At 39.6% G+C, this 27,663-nt stretch overlaps 1 long non-coding RNA gene across 5 annotated transcripts in view; it reads left to right on the plus strand.

Moving 5' to 3' along the window:
* LOC109461181 (uncharacterized) overlaps positions 1–27,663 on the plus strand; it is a 363,848-nt gene that overhangs the window by 148,124 nt on the left and 188,061 nt on the right. The window lies entirely within an intron of this gene.

Raw genomic sequence — 27,663 nt, forward strand, 5'->3', positions numbered from 1 at the left:
CAGCTTACATAGACAGAGAGGAAGGTGAGACTCTTTCTATGGTATGCAGTCAGGTAGAGAGAAGGGAGTTTAGGTTATAAAAACAGCAGCAGCAATGATAGTAATAGCCGCTGTTTCTTGAGTGCTTATAATGTGACACATTGTGCCAAGTATTTTATATACACAGCCTTATTTCACCACTATTACAACCTTGTAGGAAAGGTATTCTCATTCCCATTTGGAGAAGCTCAGAGAGATAAGTAAGTTGACCAAGATCACTATTACTTCTAACTCCCAAGTACCCACCAACCATCCAGGTTAGCTAGGGCCTGAGAGGTTTCTAGAACATAGGACTTTTCATTTTAATAGGGACATTAAATAGGGACAGTCCTGGGCAAACCAACACACGTTGGTCATGTGATGCCCGAGCTCTCACTACGCTATTTTGGCAACCTGGGGGTCCTTGCCACCAGTCTAGAGAGGCCATTTAATTAAACATAAAATAGATATGACAGGTGCTAATATTTTTCCTTTTTCTTTTTTCAAGCTTTCTCATTGTTGACCTGAGCCAGCGAGAACAGTTTTTAGTGGGCTGGGTAATAGTTTGAACACATGTTAGCAAGCACAGGCATAGCACCATGACGTTGGGTCCAGTGTTTAGAGGGAGGCTTGGCTTCATGGCTTTTTCACTGTAATCTCTATGCCAGAAGTGCTTAACCTGGGGTAGAACTTGCAGCGGGGTCATCCATGAAATTATATATTATTTTTTATGAGTATCTGAATGAAATTTAGTATTTCCTTCCATTATGAATATGAGCAACAAACCACAGTATTATTAGCTGTAGTACCTGTGACTTTATCACTTATATAAATTGTAGAGATTTTCATATCGTATTACAGTTGTTGAGATACTTCAAACTATCATTTAAACTTACCACCACTTTAAAATGATGGCAATTATCAAACCTACTATGAACCCTGATACTTAATCTGTTAATAAATACATGTATTATTGATGTACTTTTGAAAGAAATATTTTGACAAGTGCATTTCAGTGTAATTTGCAGTCTTATGCTCTTTATTTTACACATTTTAAAACATTGTTCTGAGAAGGAGCCCAAGGCCTATAAGAGGTTAAGAACCTCTGTTCCAAACCAGGGGGTGACAGAGGAACTTCCTTAGATCAACAAACATCAACAGTCTCTCCACCCCTGACGGCCCTTAGTTTGTTGCTCCTTTGCTTCTTAGAGGAATGGACCATCGTGTGTGCGTGCGTGTGCTAGGCTTTCAAATTCCAATTTAAGGCTCTCTCTAAAGCTCTAATCTAATCCAGTTCAGTGGGAGGATATTGGGCCACAGTTGACTAAATTGAGAAAATAAACATATTCACTATCGAGGAAGTGAGGGATAGGGCTTTAAATCCTAGAAGGAAGAAGCCTCCCCTAAACGCAATCCAGCCCGCCCATTCCTTCACAAGCATTTTTCTGCCCTGACCAATTGTGAGAGTCCCTTTGTGAATAACATGTCTGGATTAGTTTACTGAACAATTGCCTCATTTTAGTGAGCCTCTGATTGTCCTTGCTTTTGTGAGTCAAAAATCCTTAATCTTATTTGAATGCAATTTAATTCCCTAGAGAGCTGAGTCTTTAGTCGTAGTTTTATAAAGTGAGTGCTTAGAGAAAATGCATGAGAGCTGACATCGTGCTCCTTTAAAGCTAGGTCAATCTACCAAGGAAATAATTAGATAAATGTGCACTCCAATCGGGGAGAGGAGGAGGAAAAGAATTCCTTCACAAATTACTTTTAGGACATTTAAGTGGAATTGAATTAGAATGTCAAGGGCCAGGCAGCTCTCAAGAGGTCATTTGATCTAGTCCCCTGTTGCTGGGTAAGACCACAGATATGAAAATCTAGCCCATACTTAAAAAGCTTTAGAGAGGAGAACAAACATCTTACCTAAGCAGGCCCTGGTAGGTAGTTGGGAGGAGGTTGTGGATTTAAAAACATATTCATAATAAACCAAATAGCAGCATGTAGCTCATTAATTAATTCGTTAATTAATTAAACATGTATTTATTGAGCCTCAGCCATGGACAGACTGTCCTGGGCACTTGAGATAATCAGTGAGCTGACATTCCAGTGTGGGTAGACAGATAAACAATAAATCGAATTGTTTATCTAATAAATCTTATAATCTAAGAAAACGATAAAGTATGTTGAAAAGAGGTAAATATACTTGAAAAACAGAAAAAAAAATAGAACAGGGACTAGAAATAAAAGTGCTAAAGTATGGACAGAGACTTGTAAACATAAACTTGTAAACATAAATCATTTCTACATGTTAACAGTTTAGAACAGTGACTAGCATAGTAAGTTCTCAATAAATTGTATATAGATATATGACATTTTGGTTAATATATTAGATGATCTTGTTTGGAAAAAGAGAGAGAAAATAGACGTTGCTTGATTTCAGCAAAATAGGAATTTGATTAGAAGGGAGGTACATTAGCTCTGAAGAACCAGAATGAGTCAAGAACCAGATGCTTGCAGAGAACCCGTCAGAGTCTCACCCACCCAGGCCTAGGCAGGGTAGGAAGAGCAAAGATGACACAGTACAACAGAAAGATAATCTCAGCCTAGTTAACAACCGACCTGGGTCTATAACATGGATTCGGTTTTTTAAAAAAAAAAGGTACTGGAGGAGGGTATTAAATATGGCCAACTAGCTATAACCCAATATGATGCAAAATTTATTGGATGGGTTTTAATTTAGTAGCATAAAATACATACTATGATTTTCTATCTAAAAAATTATTAAATTTTGTTAAGAATAGATAAACAATAATCACAGCCATGGTAAATTCCCTCTTGCAAACCTATAAATGGATTCTGGAGAATTAGGTAAACTCTGATGAGGGGATTATTGTCCCAGAGGTGGTCAGCTGGTACCAGACGAAGTGAAACCAAACCAGACATGTTCTCTTGACTTTGGATCATCTCTTTTCAAACCAAACCAAATTGACAATGGACAAAGCCATTTGCCCTATACATGGCTTCAATCCTTATCATCCCTGTCTCCTGCCTTAGTTCAGCCAGTATGTCCTCAAGGTTACTGCTCTGACACACAAAGTTGTCCATTTGCCACAGCGAAACATGACTACATTCAAGCCTCAAGATAGAGGGGCTCTGTGGTCTATTAAAACTTGCTGTCGTGTATCTGAGAGTATAATCACCAGTTCACTGTGATTTACAAAAACTTTCTCATCTGAGACATGATAATTAAACACATAATAATTCTACTTGAGTAATTTAAACACTTGACTTGTCCCGTGGATCTCTCTCAATACACACAACAGTGGGGATTTACCTGCCACGCTATGTCCATCTGCATGTTTTACTTGCAATCTCTGGGCACAGAGTTTCCCTTATCCTCATGGAGCTTCTTTTGTGGACAGAAGTCTCACATTTCTCAATGAATCATGCTTATTTTGGATGTCAACACAATGCAGGTGTGTGATGACTTAGCGGAAGGACATGAGTCTGAGATATAAACGATTTGGGTTTCAGATACGGTAGGCCAGAGAGATTTATTTTTTTTGTGACCAAATGGAATGGTAATATATTTGGACATATGGAATTCACGTTATGTCTAATTTCTTCAATGTTGTTGGCAGGAAAGTCACAGTAGAGAAATGGCTTTCTTTTCCCTGGTGGTTTTGCTTAAGCAGTGGAGAGTCACCAAACAACATTTGGTTCTCACGTTGATCGTCTGCTCAGGCTGAAGACTCACCAGCTACCAGCTAATAATAGGATCTCCTACTGTCGAGTGCTGGGGGAGTTAAAGCTGTTCAAATACAGACCCATCACCCACTCTCGACCTTACCATACTTAGGAAGTACCTAGAGGAAAATGGTACTACAATAATTTTATAGGAGGAAAAATCTGAGCTTAGAGACATTAAGTGTCTCCTCCAACTGAAGAGAATTAGGATCCAGATTTTCTTCTGAACTCCTTAAAGACTTCAGAGACAAAATGGAATATAAGGATGATCCAAGACAGTGTTCGTTAAAGTGTGATATATTTGTCTTATTGGTAGGCGTAGCTCAGTTACCAGGTGCTGGTACCATGTGCTATTCTAAGCACTTTCCATATATTAACTTATCTAAAACTCTCACAATAACATTCTAAAGTAGGCACTCTTACAATCCTGACTTTACAGATGAAGAAATTGAGGCCCAGAGATATTAAATGGCTTGTCCATCACCACAAAGCAAGTGGCAGGGGTGGGATTTAAACCCAGGCTGTCTGTCTTCAGGCTCTGTGCTCTCAGCTACTACACTGTATCTATTGGTTTCACGTGTGTCTATATTAATGGGCATTTGAAACGAAAAGGTAACTAGCTATTCTTGTTCTGGAGAAGCCTAAGATGTGCAGGATGCTGTAGTCCTTTTGGTACAGGTATGGTGCCCAGATGTGCCCAGGAATGAGTCAAACTTCCAGGGCTGGGATCTCCTACAATGACACATTAGAAGGACGGGTATTTTGATATTTTATGCTATTAAATTAAAGCCAATGCACTTAAATTATAGATTTATTTTAAATTTACAGATATACTGAATATCTTTGGTATGGCTTTATTCTTTTCAGGACTATATCACCTCCCCCTTCACCCCCCACCAAATGGAAAACATTTTGAAGGTTGTGTAAGAGTGACTAAATTTGGGAAACACTGATTCTAGTCCAAACCTTTTATTTTACAAATAAGGAATTTAAAGTGTGGGTTGGTAAAGCAACCTGTTAAAAGTAGCACAATTAATTAGTGTTAACAATGGTTAATTTTTTTTGATCCCTTACTATGTACCAGGTACCATTTTAATTGTTGTGAGGCTTATACTATTTAAATCTGATTACAACTTATATATAAGGTAGATATTATTGTTATTATCTTGATTTTATGAATAAAGAAACTGAGGTTTGGAGAGAATATGTAACTTACCTGAGGTCACATAGCTGTAAGGGATGGTGGAGTTCTGACTTGTACCTCAGTCTTTCTAACTATAGAGCATGAGATGTCATCTTTGCAATAATATTTCCATTCACGTGCAGTCTTAGCAGTTAATTACAAAGCAATTCCCTATCTATATTTTTTTCAATGTCACCTGGCCTCCCACTGACTCTGTTTGCTTAGATTATGAAATATAACTATCATGAAATATAACTCTAGAAGGAAAAGATGGACAGTATTATGGTGAAGTGTACCTTCCCCAAAAAGTAACTATTTAAAAAGTCTCAAAATAAATGCAGTTCAAAGCAGAAAGTTATTAACATATCTGCCACAGTGATAAACATTCTTCATTTTAATGTGATGAAATAATGCCATTAGAATACAAAAAAATTTAATGGTACATTCACAAATGTTTTGTAATACCATGATAATGTTTTCATAACAATATCGTGTAACTTGTTAGAGATGAGCCAAATATAATTGAACTTCTCTAAGAATTCTCCTTCTCAACCTTCTCCTGCTCCACCTCTCATCTTGTGTTGTATTTTTAAATTTTACTGGGCACTGATATTACTTCAGTAACAAACAATAGCCTTTAGGTAAGTCTTTTCATCAGAAAGAGAATCTCAAGGTTTTCTTTATAAACACCACCTTGATTAGCTGCCACCCTTTGGTGATGATAAAATGAAGCCAAGTAGCAACATTCTTCTCTCATTTCCAGTTGAAGAGAGTGGCCACAGAAGAAATATTGATGCATTATTTGCAGTCTATAAAGCCTGATATTCTGCTAAAAACAAGTGGAACCCAATGGAGCGAGGCTGCCGTGTAAATATAAATGAGAAAATCTACTCTATGGAGAGTATAGTAATAGTTTCCTCAGTTTTCTGTCATCACAGTCAGATGAGCCAGGTGTTATTACCTCCATTTTACAGGTTGGGAAACTGAGGCCACAGACCCAGCAGGGAGTGAAACCCAAGTGAGCACCCATATCCATACTCACTCACTCCACGCTGGGACAGGAGGGAAGTTGGCACTGTGTGAGGGAATCCTGGGAACACACGTTCATGATGTCGTCCCTCTCATCTCTACTTCAGTTTCCTGAGCACTTTTTCTGTGATTCAGGGAACTGAATGCCTTATTGATGGGGCAACAGATCAGCACACAGCAGAACTCCCATCTAGGTAAGTTCCCTCTAAGTGGGAGTTGGGAATAGCATGGGGCTTTGTTTTGCTCTTCCTTCAAGAGAAGGCCTGGAGAATGGGTCAGTGCCTGGCCTCCTGGTCTGTGGGCATAAGTAAGTATTGACCTCATTAAGGGCTGTTCCTTAGGCCTTCTGGTTTGTACTCCCTACAAAGTGCATTGTACCAAAAAGAATATCATCTCAAGGTAGAAAGTAGAAATCTCATAATGAGACATTTTCACCCTTGAATACTGGGATGTGTCACAGTTCAAAGGACTACTTATTCCACCCACTGGAATGGATTTAATAATGTCCACTCACAAAAAGGACTGATTCCAAGATCTGAACTGCCCTCGGGCTAGTATCCAAATGCCTTCCTATGGCCCAGGGCCTTCCACGACATGCCTCCGCCATTCTTTACTTCCCCAGAAGGTCATGATCATTTCCACCTCAAGGACTCAACTGTTCCCTCAGCTGGAATGCCTACTCCACTGACCTCTCAGGGTTGACTCCTCTCTGTTCCCATCTCAGCTGAAAGGTCACTCAGACAGTCCTTTCTTTCTGTAGGGTATGACTTTTGACATGACGTTATAATTTCTCATCTTGTAGCACTGATTGCTGTCTGAATATCTGTGCTTTGATTTCCTGTTACTATCTGTCTCCATCACTAAAATAGAACTCCCTGAAAGTGGGAATGATCTCAGGTCTTCAGTAGTTTCCTCAACACCTAGAATAGTGCCAGGCATGTAGTAGGTGCTCAGTAAATACTTGTTAACTTTTAATTACTAAAACCAACGGCATGAATATAGATTATATACTTATACATTCTACAATTCTCTCTCTCTCTCTTGGAACGCGAGTACCCTGAGTTGAAAAGGAAGGATCATATATAATAGGAAGGATTATCAATGAATTTATCATTAGCTACATTTTTTTTTAGTATTAATTAAATTCTATTATTTCCTTTAAACATCATCTATAAGCTCCCTTTTTCCAGATCTTAAGCCCACTGATGTAAGCCAGGCACTACCTTTCCTGCCCCAACCTCCTCATCTCTTCCACAGGCAGCCATTTCTCTCTCCTCCTATTGGTTTTCATCAATCTGACCATATCATTTGCCAACTTAAAGTAATTTCCATCACATGCCAATACCCTTAGGATAAAGTCAAACTCTTTAACATGACCTGGAAAATATTTTCCAATCCCGCCCCTCTTCTATCTCTAGCTTCATTGCTTGTCCCTCACTTTCCTTCATCTTTAGACTCCAGCCATTTTTCCTTCGATTTCCAGCAATCACCAAGTTCTCTCTTGCCTCTGGGTCTTTTCTCATTTCATGTATCTCTGCCTGGAAAACCCCAATTCACCAAACTAACACCGAATCATCTTTCAGCTTTGAAGTAGAACTCACTTCCTTCTGGAAGTTTCCCCAACCACCATACCTTATACTCCAGTATCTTATACTTCACCCAGCATAGCACGCATCAGACTACACTGTAATTTCCAGCTTCCTAGTTTGCCTCCCCCATCGGACTGTGTTCGCCTTGCATGCTCTTATACTCCAAGCATTGAGCAGTATACGTGGCACTTTGCTGTCACTCAGTAATTATAAACAAACAAACAAACAAACAAACAAATAAAATGAAGGGATGTTTATCACACGGCTTTAAAGGAGAGCTCTAATTTGCCATTTGGAAACTTTTCACCAACTATCAAAGTGTCTGATAAGCCCACTATGCCCAGAAATCACGTAGGCCCTCTCCCCGTTTTGAAGGATTACCGAGAGGCATTGTAACCCCCCGGGGAGTCTTAGCTCCCAGACCCTGCCATTTAGAGTGTAATGTAAGAAGTCCATTCCTGGAAGCAACATTGTGCGTGGTGGTACCTTTCAGCACAGTGAAAACTCAAAAAATAGGGTGGTCTCAGCCAAGGGTCAAATTGCAGATACAGTGCTCTATGTATTTGGCAGTGCTCTGGAGACAAATACATAATCACGGAGGTATGCGATCTGGTCGGAAAATTCAGGCCAGATAGAATGACATGGGTAGAAATGCACACACACAAACACACATAACAATGAGCACTCTTATTTGTAAAACCACATTCATGGATGGCAGCTCCCTACCTCTGAAGTGATTTATAAATTGAAATAATTGCCTCTTTGAACTGTTCAGATATTAATTGACCTATCACTAATGTACATACAGTCTCTAAACCATCCAAACATTACCTAAACATTTTTATTCCCTTTATTCTGGAAATCCAAAAAACCACAAAAATAGGCTCTTTGTTCTGGTGCCAAGGGTCATAAAGGAAAAGCCATCATCTTTGATGACTTTGCAATTCTTATTCTATTTCTTCATCAAATTAATTCTGAGTGAAATAGTGAGTACCCGGAGCTTGAATTAGTCTTCCCACTGCCCTTCCTCTTTAACAATCTCATCCCCGAGCACATGGATTGAGTTCTGGCTCAGATTGCGGGTAATGAGAGCAGGGCAATTCATTATTTTTTTATTAATTTTAGCTTTGGGTACATATCCCAAACCACTGTAGATTGTGGGCGCCCGGCATTTCCTTCCTAAGTAAAATGAGGGAGAAACTAACTTGGCTGAGGCCCAGATGTGCAGACTGTGGCGAGCTTGCTGGGAGCCCATTCTGCAAAGGTGATCTTGACCGACATTGCAAGGCAGGCAGAAGAGGGTTGTACTTAAGACAGGAGCTCCAGGGCTGTGGTTCAAACCAGGGGTGATTTTGCAAGCCCCCCCTCCCCCCTGCCCCACCACTACCACTACCACCACCAGGGGAGCTTCGGCAAATCTGGAGATGTTTGTTGTTGTTGCAGTGTGTCGTTACTGGCATCTAATGAGTAGAGGCCAAGGATGCTGCTAAACATCCTGCAATGCCCAGGACAGCCTCCCACAACAAAGGATTCTGTACTCCAAAATGTCAGTAGTGCTTACATTGAGAACTCAGCCCTTGAGCTTAATATACTTGAATTCACATCCCAGCTTTTCTCTTTTAATGGCCATGTGACCCTAGCTAAGTTTCCTGATCTTGCTGAGCCTCAGATTTCTCTTCCGTTAAATGGACATAATGATAAAGTACGTACTTTGATGGCATTCGGTCAAGACTAGCATTTTTAAGGATTTAAAGATATATTCCATTTTAATTCACCTATTAGTATATTTTAAATGCAAATGCAAATTGCCACAATTTGAGAGGAAACTGTCAACTTTTAAGTTTCACCTCCAAACCCAAGTTTTATTTTCTCTTTATATTAGCACATAATGGAAATATACAAGATGCATAATTCTAACTATAAAATAGGTTTGGCAATAATTGAGTTTTCATTTGGTGTGGCTAAGCAATATTAATTTCAAAATCTGAAAGACCCATTCTGTTTTGATTAACAGGAAAGGATCAATTATGAATATATATATTTTCTAGGATCCACAGAGATCCATGGTTGTTAAGCCAGAAACATGTCAATACTACTTGCTTTAATTCAAATAGTAAAAAAAAAAAAAAAAAAAGAAAGAAAGAAAGCCCCAGGTTTCCAGTGAGCAAAGACACAGCCCTCTAAAAATGCCTAAGAGAGTGAAAAAAAAAAAAAGGAAATATAAATCATATTCTGGTATTTTCCTATCTAATATTAATATGTATTATCAGGTTAACCAAATATGACTTCTATACAAAATTTAATATTTATGTGACTAAAGAAATCAGTTTGGACTTATAACATGTTTATACAAAAAAGTTTCCTGAAATCGTTATTTAAAATAAGAAGTTTTTTGGTATCACGTAGAAATAGTCTGGTAGTATTTTATATCAACTCCGAATATCCTGTCCCAAAATAATTTTATACATGAAAATCATGATCTCCCAACACTTTTTAATGCCACAACTCCCATTCCTCATGCTCGTCCTTATTTAATATGCTAAAGAGAACCGTCTTTTGGTTACTCTGCAGATATTTATTGTCAATTATGTGTTTTCACTGAGATGGGTACTGGGGATATAATCGTGTCTTGGAATGTGCAAATGGTCAGCAGACAGCACAGCTCGATGAGTGAGGACTCAGAATTCTAGAGCCAGAGAGAGAGCTGTCTTGAATTCTGGCTAAGCCACATGTTAGCTGGCAACTCTTTGGCCACCTTCTCCACCTGGCTGAGGCTGTTTCCTCATCTGAAAATAAGCTGAGAGAATATTCCTTATGTTTGTTGAGAGGATGCTGGTAAAAAGCACTGAACTTGGAGCATGCTGTTTATCAAGAAAATTGCTCAAAAATGGTTAGCTGTGTTACTATAATGACCACTGTGTTATTTCTATAGTCCAGAAATGGTTTGTTTTGGGAAAATGGAGGCTGTTTTTCTACATCTATGGGAGAATTTCAAAAGCATTATAAGCCAGAGGCTGAATAAACTGTATTTCTTCGCGTCATGTGTACAAGCTTACCAAATGGAGCCAGCTGTCATGAAAACAACCTAGGCTGGTGGTGTTGCTTCTTCTTTTTTTTTTTTTTTAACTTCTGATAGCCAACTGGATGCTTAACCCAGTAGCTGGACAAGCTGCTCTAAATTGCATTGTTTACATATTTTCCTTGGACACAGGCGGGATTATGAAACAGCCTTCAGCATGCACACATTCAGAGCTGCTTCTAACTGGACTTCAGAAGATAAATGTAGTTTTTATAGATAGCGAGCTAATGATGAAATTCTAAATGGCTTTGAAGGAAAAACACAAATTACACAGTAAATACTATCTATTGGTTTTCTTATTAAAAAACAATGCATGTTTCTGTAGAAAATATAAAAAGAAAATACTGAAATTCACCTCTAATCTCAGTGACCAGAGATAATGGTGTCTGTGTGTGTGTGTATGTGTGTGTGGGTGTACACAGAGTGTGACTTTCAACCACATTTTTTAAATTTCATTTAATACAACATTTGGATCTCTAATCATTACTATACCAGAGCAGAAGTCAGCAGTCTGTGAAGTAGCCCTTTTTTGTAAGAATGTTAGACTCTGGGCCATGCAGTCTTTGTCACAACTACTCAGTTCTGCCACTGCAGTCGAAAAGCAGCCACAGACAACCTGTAAATGAATGGACTCCACCCACCACGCCCCAGATTTCTCCTCCAGCCTGCAGTTTGCTGACTTCTGTACAAGAACGAGCTTCCTCAATAGTTATAATAGATTATTCAATATAATTACACGAGAGTGTCACCACTAGTCATACTTTGTCAGAATAGGGAAAATGTATTGTTTTTTTAAGGCTCTAAACCTTGGAGATTTCTTAAAGGGTTGTCTTGTTAGTGCCTATTTTGGGGAATTAGAGCTAAACAAACAACAACCAGGCATTAAAGAAAAGTCGTTTTCTGGAGATCAATTAAAAAAATGCAAGAACTCCAACACTGCCCGTAATTAAGTGTGTGCTTGTTTCACCACCGTAATTTCCTAAATTCCTAATGTTGTTTTGGGAGCAGCATTCCCATGCAGTGTAGGAAAACGGTGCCTGCTACTCCTGGCTAGAAGAGAGTCTTTCTGTTGTATTACATAAACGGCATGAGTCCAAGCCTCTGCTGCAGCTGCTGCTAAGATCCAGTCCCTTTCTCAAATAATAATGCCATTTGTTACTGGGTTGTCCTAATGGGGCGGGCGGGGCTTGGGAGAGGGGGTACATAGAGCCATGCTCCATGGGAAACAGACTCTGGGACAAATATTAGCATTTAGGAGGCCTATTAGGGAGTGCTGTTAGGATCGATACCTGTGCATGGGAGCGGGACGGAGGGAGGCAGAGGCAGAGAGAGAAGGTGAGCTGTGTTGCATTCTCAGCAAAGGCCTCAGCCGAGCCTATGGGAAGCTCCAAAACTGGGGTTCCCATGAGCATTGTCCTGAGTTGGAGAGAGGGGGCCCAGCTTTTATCCATTGGCATAGACCACTTGGCTGAGGTTTCCCTCAGGAGGGTAAGGCAGCTTTCCTCAGCAGTGTTTTCCCAAAGGGGGCTGCCCACCAAAGGTTGCCTTCTGGCCTCATTCCCAGCCTCTGGGCAGTGAGGTCCTTCGCTCCCAAAGGCATTTATCAGCTCACGCGTTCAGTCCAGAGGAGCATCTTGCCCAGATCAACGCTCTGTTCTTAGCTTGAAAAATCAATGTATTGATGTTTGGGAGGCAGTGTGGAATTTTAATCCTGGTTTAATTAAGCTATTTAGTTTAATAATTCCATTGTAATCCTATGGATATCAAGACCTGCAAACCCTGTATGTGCAAAGCACTCCAAGTATGTGTAGTTAGACACAAACACAAATTCAAGACACAGGTCTTGTCCTTGGGGAGCTTGTAGCTTCTTTGGGAAACATAGGAATGTGCATTACGAGGTGAAATGGTGGCAGTATTGGGGATAATATAGCAATTCTTGGTCCTAAGAAACCACAGTTCACCAACCCATATGCATACAGAAGAATACCCATTTTATTTTCTAAGCCCCTGCCTTTTGTAAATTTATTAATAAATGCTATGAGTAATAATCATGGCTGCACTTCTGTAGCAGGGAAACCTGGAATCATAAACTGAACGTAGACATATGGCAAGACTTGGAGACTGGCACCCTGGCTAAGATTTATTATTTCCAATAGTTAGGAGATGTCCCCTGTGCCAGCTAATTCAGCTCTCAGCACAGTGATCTATAACCTTCTCCTGGATGTCACTCTTTTCTTCCCCTGATGATTGTACATATTTTGCCAGCGTATTGTAATACATTGCAGATATCTCTCAGGGGCCCCATTGAATAAAAATACTATATTAAAAATGTACTTTGGCTCGCAAATGAAATGCAGCTTCAGCTCTTTTTCACCTGCAAGTCAAAAACAAGGTCCCTGTACAATAAAAAAAACCAAAGTGGGACTGTCTACTGGCACCTGGAGGGTTGTAGACCAAGTTTAAGATTATGAAAAGGTATATGTGGAATTCAAATAAGGGCAAAAGAGATCTCATTCAGAGCACATAAAATGCCAAAATAACTGCTTCTGTGTGACATATATGCAAGATAGATATTACCATGTGGGATTTTATCGTTTTTAGGAAATACTGGACATCAAATATAGTTTTCCCCAATAAGGCAATTCCATACCAATGGTTTCATTTAGTCATCTACTTATTTATCATGTATTCATTCTTTCACTCAATACAGGGCTGCTGTGTTACACATTTCCAGGCAGCACCTTTGATATTGTCGTCTTGTGGATAGTGCCCCTGGAGCTGAGCAGTACACAGCCTGCACAGCCGAACTCAGTGGCCCCGATCCAACAGTATATACTGGGTATGTGCCAGGCACTGTCCTAGACCCTGAGAACACAGCAGTGAGCAAGACAGACTTGGATCTGGCCCTCATGGATCTTCATTTTAGAGGAAGTCAGACAAAAAATGAGGACCTACAAAAACCAATAAATATAAACTGGGATAACTCCTATGGTTTATGCGGGCAGAATCGCATAAGTCCTCTAACAGGGACACCTTCTAGAGGTGGCAGGGAAGAAATTCTGAGGAAGCAACATTTAAGCTGAAACCTGAAGCATAACTTTGTTTATGAACGTGACAACCGAGGTGGGGATAATAATTAAGTCAGGAAGGAGTATGGGATAGCCAAGGAATTAAACCAGACCACTGTGGCATACTGTGGGTGCAGAAATGGGAGATGGAGGAGATAGGGCTAGAAAGACAGTCAGGGGCCTGACCTTACAGAGCCTGGAAGGGTGTGTTGAGAATTTTCATCCTAAGAAGAATTGGAAAACATTAGCTGTCCTATGCAGGGAAGTGGCTTCTAGCAAGGTCATGCTTCTGTGTTATGGAGAAAATTCGACATGGACGGGAGGATATGTAGTTGACAATGTGGGGGCTGTTGCAGTAGCAGCCCGAGTGAGAGATGACGGTAGCTTGTCTAGGGCAACACTATAAAAGATGGGAAGAAGGGGACAGATCGAAGACGTTTTCAAATAAGATGTCTTAACCTAGTCTCATTCTGCTTTTGCTGGCCAGTACCACTGAGTTCTTTTGACCTTTGGGTGCTCTTGGGCAATATTAAATGTCAACTATTGTTAGAGCCTATGTGAAAAGCAGGATTATTTGATGTTAACACCAAATACCATTGCAATCAACGGTTGGGTTTGTCTATTAATATGTCATGTAGTCAATAAAATAGTCATTACCCTTTTATTTATCAGAAGCCTATTTGACAACCTAAAATGTAATCCCTCCTTTATCTTCCATGACATATAGTACGTACCTACTCATTTGGGATTGTGGTGAAGATGCAAAGCGATAACAGATATCTAAAGCACTGCTATATCATAATTTTTGTTAGCTACTTTTTACTACTGCTATTATTCTATCATTCATACCTATATTATGTTGGGGGTTTAGGATGAAAATTCATCACATCCTTTTCCCTATAAGATATTGCTGTTTTTAAGAACATGGGTTGGCTTTTCTGCCCACCTTTACCAAATCTAGTGATTGGCACACCTAACCTAAGGAAATCTGTGTATCCGCACATCAAAATTTCTCTTGTGCCTCCACCAGGGACCCAGAGGGTGTGAGCAAGGCCTGGACCCTGCCCAGACTGAGGAATGCTTACATCCTGGGGGAACAGGGCAGAACACTGTCATTCCTCAGGTGAATCTCAGACAGAGAAACTGAGAGCACAGATCCTGGAGTTAGATTGTACGAGTAAACCCGGCTGTGCTATTCATCACCCAAGGAGCAACGCAAGTCTCTAGAGTTTCTGTGACTCAGTATCCTTATCTGTAAGATGGAGATCATAATAGTACAACTTCATAGGACTGTCATGGGGATTAAATAAATGAAAATGGTGCTGTCTGGCACGTGGAAACTAATACGTGTTTGTCAGTATCAGTAAGTATCTGAAAAAGACCCCCTTGCTTCTCCAAACCCACGTACCAGAAAGGTTACTCTTCTTCCCAAGGGGAAGAGCAAATGAGCAAGTACTTCTGAAGGAGAAATACTGCTGCTATGCATTTCCTTTCTGGAGTATGGGGTGTAAAGCCCTTCCTCTATGCTGAACACGGAGCAGAGGGGAGTAGGGTTTACCTCCCATACATTCTATCAGTCGACACAGTTGGCCTTGGATCCATCGTATCCCTGCAGGTCCCTGTCTCCACCTGGAAGGAAGGGGCTTCCATCACACAGGGCCCTTCATAACACAGGCCTACCTAACATGCACTGTGCTTTGCATCTAATAAGCACTCCATCAGTGCTTAATGGATTTGAACATGAGCATTTAACTCTGAGCGATTTTGTTCCTTATGGACTAAATCTGGAGGGGCGGTTGCCTGGCAACAAAACACAACCCTGAATAGGAAGTGTGAGGTTCTCATGTGTCTTCTCCCTTCCTTCCTTCAGAACAATCTAGCCTCTGGATCCTGATTTTCAGGACCACCCAGAAATGGAGGATACCTGAAACTAACTAAAGTTTTCTTAGCACAGGGCAAACATTTTTTACATTCACCTTCGTCACTGGTGCATTTTTCCTGACCTAGAATTGCTGAGCTTCTCCGTCCAAAGCAAAAACAGAATTTAGAAGAAGTTTACTATAAGATGAATACCTTGATTTATTTGTTTCCTTTATTTGTATGTTCATGAATTAGGTTTAGTTATATGTACAACATAGAGAATGAATTAAGTAAAATATGGGATCCCAATTATGCCAGGAACATCAGTAAATATGAAGATTGTGCTACTACATAGAAAGCATTCACAAAATAATACTGAGTAGAGCAGAGCGCCAAACTGAAGGTATACTATGATTCTAATATGAGAAATACAATTCCCTTCATTGTACTAGTTACTCTCTGAAATTATATGTTTGCTATTTGTTATCTCCCTCCCCCAACTGCAGTGTATGTTCAGTGGGACTTTATTTTGTTTGTCTCTATAGCTCCATGGTCTTGTGGCAGAACTCGGCAAACTGTAGCCAACTGGCCAAAGCTGACTGTTTTGTGAATTACGTTTTATTGGGACACCACCAGACTGATTTGTTTACAGATTGTCTGTGGCTGTTATGGCCTATAATGGCTGACCTGAGTAATTGTGACAGAGACTGTGTGGCCTTCAAAGCTTAAATCTTTACTATGTGGCTCATTATGGAAAATGTTTGCTGATCTCTGGCCTAAACCACTAACTGACACATATTAAGTGCTTAATAAACACTTGTAGAATGAATGAGTTATGAATGAATAAATGAATACATGTGGATGAAGAGTGGAAGAAAATGCAAATAAACAAAAACCTGTGCTCAAGGGATAGGACTATGCTTGAAAATTTTTTTCTTTGTAAATTCCTTAATATTTGTTTAAGAATGCCATGTTTTAAGGAAAGCAGAGACAAAATTTAAAATGTAAGACCACCACCTTTGTAGATGGTTGGGAATGTAGTTTTGAGGTCTTGTGGTTCAAGAATTGCTACATTCGAGGTTATTGAGCTGTTTGCTCATGTTTTCATTTTTAGTTCAAAAGCAAAGCGCCCTCATTACTAATTATCCTTCTAATTGTGAGTTAACAGTGGGGAAAGCCGGCCAGTGGGGAGTACTTGAGAAGCTATTCCACAGCAGACTATGTGGGTTGTTCAAACATGAATGGAACAGACCCGACTTGTGTAGTAATGTAAATAATATTTACCAAACTGGTCATTCATCAAAATTAAATTGATCCAAGGCCCCATGAGGCTTGGTTATCTTAGACTTGACTCCAGACATAACATTTACCTGATAACTCACAGAGCTCCCAGGCTAGCTCCGTCCTCCTCAGCCTAGCTCCTCGTGGCCTTCAGAATCAGCCTTCTTTGTTTAAAACTCAATCTGTTAACCAAGAAAAGAGCAATGGACCTTTACATTTTTAAAAGATCAGGAAAAGAAAATAGGAGAAGAGACATTTTATTTGTTTCACAAAAGGATGAAAATTGGTCTCCCTCACTTCCATCTCCACGCTTCTGTGAATCTGGATGGCTCTTTTATAACTATTTAGTCATTTGCTTAATGCTCCTTTAGGGACCTTTCCAACTAGTAGCACAAGGCAAAAGAGGAGAAGCAATCTATTCACCGAAAGGTTGCATTTTTAAAAGACATTTTGCACACTCCATTTCACAAAGAAACAATCATTGTAAGAGCTTTGGGACATTAATTTTTCACATATTCAAAATATTCATCTTTAATCCACATGGCCATCGGTTCAAAAGTAATGTTAAGCTTGTGTATGTTGGCCAGAGTAATGCGATTCAAGACTTCCTCCTAGTTCCCTGTTATAAAGGAGTTTATCCCACTGTGATCAGTGTTCTCCTTTGCATTTCAAAGCCCTGGAATCAAATATAATCGAGGTTGTATATTGGATTTTTTGGGGGAGGATGTGCGTTTTTATAAATATACATGCATCTATGTCTTTAATGAACAGTGGTAGTATTTTTCTAAAGTAACTCAACAACAGAGTGTAAATTATTTGACGCTTTTTGCCAAAAGTTAGTCAAAGATCACAATGCCACAGAAAGAAGCATGGCCAGCGAACTGACTTGTTAAATATGGCTGCCTCATCCCGCCCAGAGCCCCCATTTGTAATTAATCATTAAAATGGCTAGATTAAACAGGATACAATTATGATGAAGGCTCAATTTGCTTCTTTGGAGGAGAGAATCAAAATGATTCTTAAGCTTGGGGTGATACCGCTCTTTGTAAAGGTACACTTCAGAACTGACCTTTCTGGAGTGGAGAGGTAAAATGTCTTAGACTGAACAAGACAAAGCAGCAGTCCCAATAAAATAGCACTGATGTGTATAAACACACAGAATGAAGAGGCCAAGTAGGACAGAATGCCAAAGATATACAAAAAGTCATGCCAAAAGAAATGGGGCGTGGATGTTATTTGTGACTCTCTTTCATAAAGGACATATTTTCTTACTTCAGTAACATATCTCTCTACACAATTTTAAATGTAGGATATTACTTAAGCCTCTTTTTGTCCATATCTAAAGCTACAGGAAGTCCAGCAACTATGTACTCTGCTTTTATTAGGTTGAATATATCCAGATGATTTTAATAAAGTTTTAAAAGGACATTAGTTTCCTGCTATTTCAATGAAATCTACTTGCAAGATGACTTTAAAGCAATAGATCTATTTCTTGTCAACACATGCCCTCTTTATGCAAATATGTCATATTTTTATAATAGCCAACAAAACAACATACAAAAACAATCATCAACTGCATGTGAATAGGAGAAAAATGTCATCGTTGTAAATGTTTCAGGATGAACAAATGGAGAGTGTGATGGGTGTTATGGTATGCTGCCCAGATTCCTCCTTCAGAACTGAGGTTCTTGCTCTCTTAACTGTTGACAGTTTGGAGTCTTGGCTATAGGATTCGCTCTCTAGGAATTGCCAGCCAGATACTATCTTGTCCTAGGTTATGTCTGTTCCCTAGGGATAGCTCACAATCCAATGACTAGACGCTATATGTATGAAGTGTGATCACAAAGTATGGTGAATGTTTAAATAAAAGGAAATTATTGCAGCAAAAGACACATTGCCATTGATCCCCCTCAAAATACTCTCCCTCCCTTCAAATACATTTATCCCATTGTTCTTGCCACTTTCTGAAGCAGTTCTGGAAGTCCTCTTTTGTGAATGTATTTAGTTGTGCCGTTGTGGCTATCTCGATGTCCTGAATCATTTTGACTTTGGGGTAGAGCCAGAAGTCACATGGTGCCAGATTTGATGAATAAGGTGGATGAGGACACGCCATAATGTTTTTATTTGATAGAAATTGCCATACCAGAAGCGATGTGCGACATGGAGCCTTTCTGTTTTGATCAAAAGAAGGTGAATGCTGCTGCCGCGTGCCATCCACTGGAAAGGCAGGGAACTTCAATATGGGAAGTGGCACGTCGAACCTTAGTAACAGTGTGTGACAAGTTTCAACTTGTTCAGTGCAGTCAGCCAGGTGTGAGCTACAGTTGAGAGAAGGTATGTTTTAAAGAGTGCCGTAAATCATCTTCCATCATGACAATGCTCCGTGTCACAATGTATCGCTTCTGGTATACAGCAATTTCTGTCAAATAAAACATTATGGTGTCTCCTCATCCAACTTATTCACCGGATCTAGCACTGTGTGACTTCTGGCTCTTCCCCAAAGTCACAATGATTCAGGATATAGAGGCAGCCATGATAGCGCAACTAAGAACACTCACAAAAGAGGACTTCCAGAACTGCTTCAGAAAGTGGCAAGGACGATGGGATAAGTGTGTTCAAAGCAAGGAGGAGTATTTTGAGGGGGATTAATGGCAATGTGTCTTTTACCGTAATACATTTTTTAATGTAAACATTCACTGTATTGTTTGATCGTACCACGTATGTGGGTGGGAGGGGAGGGAGAGGTCTATAAAAGGCCTGGTCCCCTGACTTCAGGTAACCTTCAGGATCATTCCAACTGGAAGCAACTGAGGTCTTCACTGTGACTACTTTGCAGTTTGGTTCCATCTTGGGCTCAGTTCTACTTCTTGAAATCTCCCACAGGGTTTAATCTCAAGAGCACTGTATGCAAATCTTCCTCTCAGAGCCAGTTTTCCAGGGAACCCAACATAAGATGGTGAAGAATGTTTCTTCCCAAAGTTCTCTCACATTGATTTTATTTTTAATTTTTTTTATTATGGAAATCTGCAAGCATACACAAAAGCCAAGAGCATAATACAACTCATCAACCTTGCCAACATCTTCTCATTCTTGTTTCATCAAATCCTTTTTTGAAACTATATTCTTTTAAAGTAAATCAATACCTATAAATACTTCAATATGTATCTAACATATAAATAATTTTTAAAAGCAAATTTGTTTAAAAACAATGCTATTATAACATATAAAAGTAACCATAATTCCTTAAAACCATCTAAAATTCAATCCGTGTCCAACATTTCTATTGTCTCTCAAAGGGTTTTTGTTGTTTTTTTTAAAATACACATTGATTTGTGAATTTTTATTTCTACTCCTAAGACTCACCTTCAGGTAATCATGTCCCCTACACACCCAAGACCCTTACCCTGACCTTCCATCTGGTCTTCTAGTCTCCATTCTCACTTCCCTCTTAGGAAGCCTTTCCCGCTCTTCTCAGGTCAATTTTCCTAAGTTTAGCTCTGTTGTTATTTCCCACCACAAATATCATTATTCTGAAAGTATGGTCTGTGGAACACTAGTCTGTCTACTGCTTTTTAAGAAAGAAAACAAACAAAAAAATGCTTCTAGTCAACATGGTGGAGTAGGTAAATGCTCTGCTTGCATCCTCTCACGACCACATCAAAATTTCAACTAAACTACAAAACAACCATCACTGAGAATTGCCTGAAGACTAGCTGAACAGAACTCCTATAACTAAGGACATACAGAAGAAGCCACCTGAGACTGATAGAGGGGTGGAGACATGGACCAGGTTGGTCCCAAACCCATGTGTGATGGTTAAAAATTGGGAGGGATATCTCGGCTGTGGAGGTCTCCAATGAAAAACGAGGAGTCCCAGCCCCACACCAGGCTCTGCACCTAGGGTTCCAGTGCCTTTCTCCCAGTGCCCAGAAGAGAAATCCCCACAACTTATGGCTGTGAAAATCAGTGGAGACTGTGGCTAAGTGAGATGGAGGACTGCTGGAGTCCTAGGCGTTCCTCTTAAAGGGCTCTCACACAAACTTACTTGCTGACGGATTCACTCTCTCTGAGCTCCAGCACTGGGGCAGCAGTTCGAAAGTTGCCAGGGACATAAGGGGAGGAAATGGATTGTCTGACTGCAGGACAAGGGCTGGAAGAGCAGCTTTCTCCCAGACAGAAATACTGGAAGAACCTATTGTTCCTTTTGTTGAGCCCTCCCTCTATGCACTGCACAGACACAGGCAGGCGCCATATCTGAGTCTCCATCAATCTAGCTAACACTGTTTGCCCCTTCCTGGTGATTTCCTAAGGCTCCTCCCCACCTAATTTTGTGGCCCACCCAAGCCACTTCTAGTGGCTTTTCCATACAAACGGCCTGTCTTGGTTTATGCTGTGGACTTTCCTAAAATCTCTAAAGGTTCACAAACCCCAAACAAGCACCTGGCCTCAGCATGCCCCATACCTCTTGCTAAGTAGCCTCGAGACAGGCACATGTGGCAGCCATCCTCAGTTCACAGCTTAGCCTCTCCCAGGTACCTCCATGGCCAGCACAATTGACAACCATCTGCAGATCACTTTGCAGCTCATACCAAGTGGCACTGGGCAGGGCATAGGCAGCAGCTGACCTTGCCCTGCACCAGAACCCCTCTCAAGAGGCTCCAGAAACAACACACTCAGTGGCCAGCTTCAGACCACACCAGAGCACCACCCAACCACATCCACAAATGACACATCCAAAGGACAGACACAGCAGGCACCAGAGCCCTGCTGAAGCAAATCCTGCTCCTTAGGGTCAGCTCCTCCACTGTAGTTTGGCCAGTCCTCACAACTGATCATTCCAAAGGTCAATCTCTTCCATTGAGGTACCAACAGTAATCAATGCTTAGCTCCAACAGGAGGACACACACCACCCACACAAGGGACATACCTGGAGCACACCGCTCAGGTGACCAGGGAGATTGTCCTACTGGACCCCACAGGATATTACTACATAAGACCACTCTACTAAGACTAAGAAATATAGCAGCTCTCCCTAACACATAATAGCAAACACAGGGAGGCAGCCAAAATGGGGACACAAAGAATCATGTCCCAAATGAAAGAGCAGAACAAAGCTCTAGAAAAATAACTAAACAAAATGGAGACAAGTAAGATGCAGAGTTCAAAACACTGGTTATGAGAATGCTCAGTGATCTCAGGGAGAACTTCAACAAAGAGGTAGGAAATATAAAAATGGAGACAGAAAACATAAAAAAAGAATGAGTCAGAAATAAAGATTACAATAACTGAAATAAAAAATACATTAGAGGGAATCAACAGATTAGATGAAGCAGAGGTTTGAGTCAGCAATTTGGACAATAAGGTAGCAGAAAACACCCAATCGAAATAGCAAAAAGAGAAAAAGAATCCCTAAATGAGGATTGTTTAAGGAGCTTCTGGAACAACATCAAGAGTATAAACATTCTCATCATAGGGCTACCAGACAGAGAAAAGGGCAAGGAATTGAAAACCTATTTGAAGAAATAATGATGGAAAGCTTATCTAATCTGGTGATGGAAATAGACATACAGGTCCAGGAAGTGCCGAGTCACAAACAAGTTGAACCCAAAGAGGCCCACACCAAGACACATCATAACTTAAATGCCAAAAATTAAAGACAAAGAGAGAATCTTAAAAGCAGCAAAAGAAAAGCAATTAGTTACCTACAAGGGAGCTCTCATAAGATTGTCAGCTAATTTCTCAACAGAAACTTTGCAGGCCAGCAGGGATCATCACAAAATACTCAAAGTGATTAAAAGCAAGGATTTGCCCATTACTCTGCCCAGCAAAGCTACCATTTAGAATCAAAGAACAGATAAAGAGCTTCCCAGACAAGGAAAAGCTAAAGGAGTCCATCATCACCAAACCAGTATTACAAGAAATGTTAAAGGACTTCTTTAAGAAGAAGAAAAAAAGATCAAAATTGAATAAAAATGTCAATAACTACATTTCTATAAAAATTACTTTCAATGTAAAAGGATAAATGCTCCAATCAAAAGACATAGTGTGTCTGAATGGATAAGAAAATAAGATCCTTACATATGCTGCCTACAAGAGATTCACTTCAGATTGAAAGATACACACAGACTGAAAGTAAAGGGATGGAAAAAGATATTTTATGAAAATGGAATTTAAAACAACAACAACAACAAAAAACAATGGGGGTAGCAATACATATACCAGACAAAACAGACTTTAAAAGAAGGGCTATAACAAAGAAGGACCCAGTAAATCCCACTTCTGGGTATTTATCTGAAGAAACTCAAAACACTTCTTCAAAGGGACATGTGAATCCATATGTTTATTGCAGCATTATTTACAATGGCCAAGATATAATGGCAACCTGGGTGTTCATCAATAGATGAATGGATAAAGAGGAGATGGTACATATGCACAATGGAACATTACTCAGCCATAAAAAATAAAGTCTTGCCATCTGCGACAACATGGATAGACCTAGAAGCTATTGTGCTGAGTGGAGTAAGTCAGAGAAAGACAAATACCATATGATTTCACTTACATGTGGAATCTAAAGAACCAAATAAATGAACAAAAACAATAGAAACATACTCATAGATACAGAGAACATTTTGATGGTTGCCAGATGGGAGGAGGGTTGTGGGGATGGGTGAAAAAGGAGAAGGGATTAAGAAGTAGAACCTGGTAGTTACCAAATAGTCATGGGGATATAGTTTATAGTATAAGGAATATAGTCAATAATATTGTAATAACTGTGTATAGTATTAGATGGGTACTAGGTTTATTGTTATTGGGTTGATCACTTTGGAAGTTATATAAATGCCTAGTCATTATGTTGTACACCAGAAACTGATATAATATTGTATGTCAACTGTAATTGTAAAATAAAAACATTATCAAAAAGAAATGAGAACAAAATAAAATGGATATTCTAGATCAAATAAATCTGGGAATGCTGTGAGTTTCATCTCCTTCTTGGATGTTGATAATCACACTAGCCCACTGAAGGGGCTCTGAGCAGTCTTGTAGTAAAGAACCTGTCAAACCTTTCTAATCCAGTATTTTTCAAACCTGTTTGGCCATACAACACTGTTTAACCCTGATTAACATCCCACAGAAACTGCTCTGTGGAATATCCCTTGGGAATCGCTGGCTTCCTACAATGACATTTAAGGCCATCTGTAGTCTGGCCTGAGGTACATCCTCCCAGTACTAGATCTAGAATTTTCTTTTCACTTTTCTTCGTATGCCCATGGATTCCCTCTGCCTTAGTCTTTTTGTTGATTCTCTCTTTGTTGAAATACATCACATGCTTTAAATCCCAGACTTTCCAAGGAGACTTACACAAACCTCCCAACCAGAATCAATCTTTCTTTGTCTGAATTCTCAAAGTACCTTTGTAACATATGGAAGTGATGGAGACATCAGGCTCAGAATCATTGTTTTGCAGGTTACCAGCAATAATACTTTGTCACCTACAAAATGGGAATAATGTGGCATTTTCCCCCATAGAATGGCTGTGTAGGTTAAATGAGGGGATGAATACAGGTGCTATTAAATCTAAGGTCTTAAAGTCAAGGATTAAGCTTTGTATTTTCTGATGAATCTTGTACAATTTTGAGACAGTAGATCTTGATTCATGTTTGCTGGATTGTTATACTCGACCGTTGACAGGGATTCTGGATCATGCATTACCTTCATGACATATTGATGAGATAAATTATCTGTGCCTTTGGAGTGCTATTCTGTGTTTTATGCTATGACAATTCATCCTAGTTGTGCCCTTATATACTATAAGGCCTTTGGAAGGTCACTTACCCTTTCTGGAGCTCAGTTTCCAGACTTGTAAAATTTAAGGGATTGGGCTAAATCAATGACTCTCAAAAATTTTTTGGAACCACCAAGAACCTTTAACAATTCGTTCTCTCACGATTTGGGAGACTTTTTTGGAAAAAAAAAATCGCAAACAGCACTAATTGAAGTAATAATCAGTGATTTTCCTATTTTTTCTAATCAAAGTCGTAATAAACTTAATTTTATTTTCTTGTTCAGTCTTGTCACAAATAAGTGGACAATTTCCCCCTTGGATTTCTATTTCTATAATATTGAACCATGGTACTTAGACACAGATTGTGGCCTTGATATAGAAGAAATGTAAGTTGGCAATCATTGCTTTTAATAATTTTTATGGTGCCTTTTTGCTTAAAAATTCTGCAATGCTCTGAGGTAAATCAGACCATTCAAAATTCAGTTCTCCCATGGTTTATTCACCTTTTCTGTATGTGTTTATGTAGCTGGTGTTATTATTATAAAGGGACCGAAGACATGGAACTCAGTGTAGAGGGACAGGCTTCTCAGCCTGAGTGATGAGGAGGCATTAACTAGACAAACGAGGGAATGAGAGTCGGGTAAGAACAGTGATCTGCTGATCTGGACAGAGGAACTGGCATATAAGCCCCCAAATAAGAGAGATAAGAGAGAATTTGGTACTTTGGAGAAGTGTGTGTGTGTGTGTGTGTGTGTGTGTGTGTGTGTGTGTGTGCGTGGGTATATTTGTACTGGGTAACATTATAAAATGTGTTTCTAACTATGTGCTGAGGTCAAAAAAGTTTGCTCAACATGATTCTACACTTCAGGAAGGTTTCTTACAAATGCCTGCTACAAGTCACCATGGGAACCAGGTGGCGGACCCCCACAATGTAGCACAACTCCATCTCTCCCAGTAAAACATGGGGCTCGAGGGAGCATGTCCTATTGCTGATATGTTAGACTACCGACCAGTTCAAATGAAAAGAAGGACTTCCCTCAGAAGACCCAGAAATGGACTGCTTCAGAAAGATGCATCAGTTTAATGAATTGCATGTTTGTCAGTGGCAGTTCTGGGCCATTTTTATGGTGTTAGATATTTGTGGTCTCCTCAGCTTCCTGTGGTTCAGTCACTTTTTTGCTTAGCATCTACCATGGGAGAGCGGGGACCTGCCATCTGTGCTGGGAACTTCAAAGATGTGTTTTGGTTTACATTCTGTTAAAATGAAGTCAATGCAAATTTTTTTATGTTGTTTAAATTTTTTATTTTACTTGTTGTTAGAAGGGGGATAATAAGGAGAGTGAACAAGTACCAGCCGTAGTTTAATATGGCGTTGGCCTGACTTTAAAAAAAAAAAAAAGCCCAACACATGTTAGTTTTGATTCATTGTTTTCTGTGGGAATCTACTTTTTACTATTTTTCAAATTCTATTTGGATCCAGATTTGTCACAGTAGAGAAAATGCTAAATTTCCATTTAGATATATTAACTTCCACAGTGGCAACGTGCCATACCGTCTTCCTTTCTTTCGTGACTTTTTTAGAAATAGCACAAACACTTCCTTGAGCTTGAGGCTGACCTGAACTTTATTCAGTAGTCCTTCAAAGGTTAACAGAAAGCCACTTTTTTCTCATGGAGGAGAAGGCTCTCAATCAGAGTTTAGAGTGAACCAGAAGTGACCATAAAGTAAACTTAATCCATTTTCTATTAATTTTGCAGATGAGGCAGTAGAGATTCAGAGAAGTGACATGACTGCCCAAGAATATGAGCTCACTCATGAAACAGCTGGACCTAAAACTGAGTGCAGGAGAACCAGACAAGGCTCTTTGCATTTGACCTTACTGCTTCTTCAAATGCTTGGCAACAGCTCCTCCAAGATGGAGGTTTCATGGAAAACATTGGTCATGCAAATCACATAAAAGTCCCTAAACATTTTATTCCTGGCAAGAAAATTTAAAAAGTAATTGATGTTGTAGAATTGGACATTTTACTTATTGGTTAATTGAGTGTATTATTAGTGTAGGAGTCTCTAGAAAAAATTGGTAGTTTATTAAGGTTATCTACTGTGACAGGTAATAATATGGAAAGAAGTTTCCTAAGAATAGTCAAAGTTTCTTATCTGACATATAAAATGTTTTTCACCCAGAATTATGATTATTGGAAGTATGTAAATTATAATCAGAAAAATTATCCAAATCACACACTGAAAGTTGGAATTGAGGAAGGAAAATTTCTAATAATTTAAACCAGAGTTTCTCAACCTAGGCACTATAAACATTTTGGATCTGACAATTTTTTTGTTGCGGGGGATGCTAACCTAGGATTATTTGATGTTTAGCAGCATCCCTGCACTCTACCTTGTAGATGCCACTACCCCACAGTTGTGATGGGACCAAAATTGTTTTTAGACCTCGCCAAAAGTCTCTTAGGGGTGTGAACTTGCCCCCAGTTGAGAATCACTAATTTAGACAAGTTTGGATGTTTAAAATTGTAAGGGAATAGTTCCTGTGTTAGGAGGGTGGCGGGGAGAGAGGGAGAGAGAGAGGGAGGAAAAGAGAGAGAGGAAAGGAGAAAGAGAGGGAGAAAAGGAGGAAGGAGAGAAGGAAGTATTCTTTCTGATTATAAATGTAATAAATACTTATATTTATAAAATATGAAAACATATGTGATTTAAGTAATGCCAAATTACCTCTCATCATGTTGTCAGTCTCATCATGTCATCACAGTCAACAAAATCACAAGTATGACATCCACAAATCAATGAAAATAAATTTAGCTCTCTACCAAAATCTCCCTAAGGAATGTGGGAACAGAAAATGTAGTTCATGACCCTGAAATACTCTTAAACCCCTCGTCAGCCATCTATTCGTTTCTCTTATTACAGCAGTTGCTCTTTCACAATCTCTCTTCTTCTCTCTCAAACTCAACCTCAATTCCGGCCCTTCCTAGCTTTTCTGTCTCTTCTCCCTGCCCATGCTTTATTCACCAACT

The sequence above is a fragment of the Rhinolophus sinicus genome, chromosome 5, assembly GCF_057876585.1.
Source record: "Rhinolophus sinicus isolate RSI-liver-muscle chromosome 5, RSI-T2T, whole genome shotgun sequence".
Taxonomy (NCBI): domain Eukaryota; kingdom Metazoa; phylum Chordata; class Mammalia; order Chiroptera; family Rhinolophidae; genus Rhinolophus; species Rhinolophus sinicus.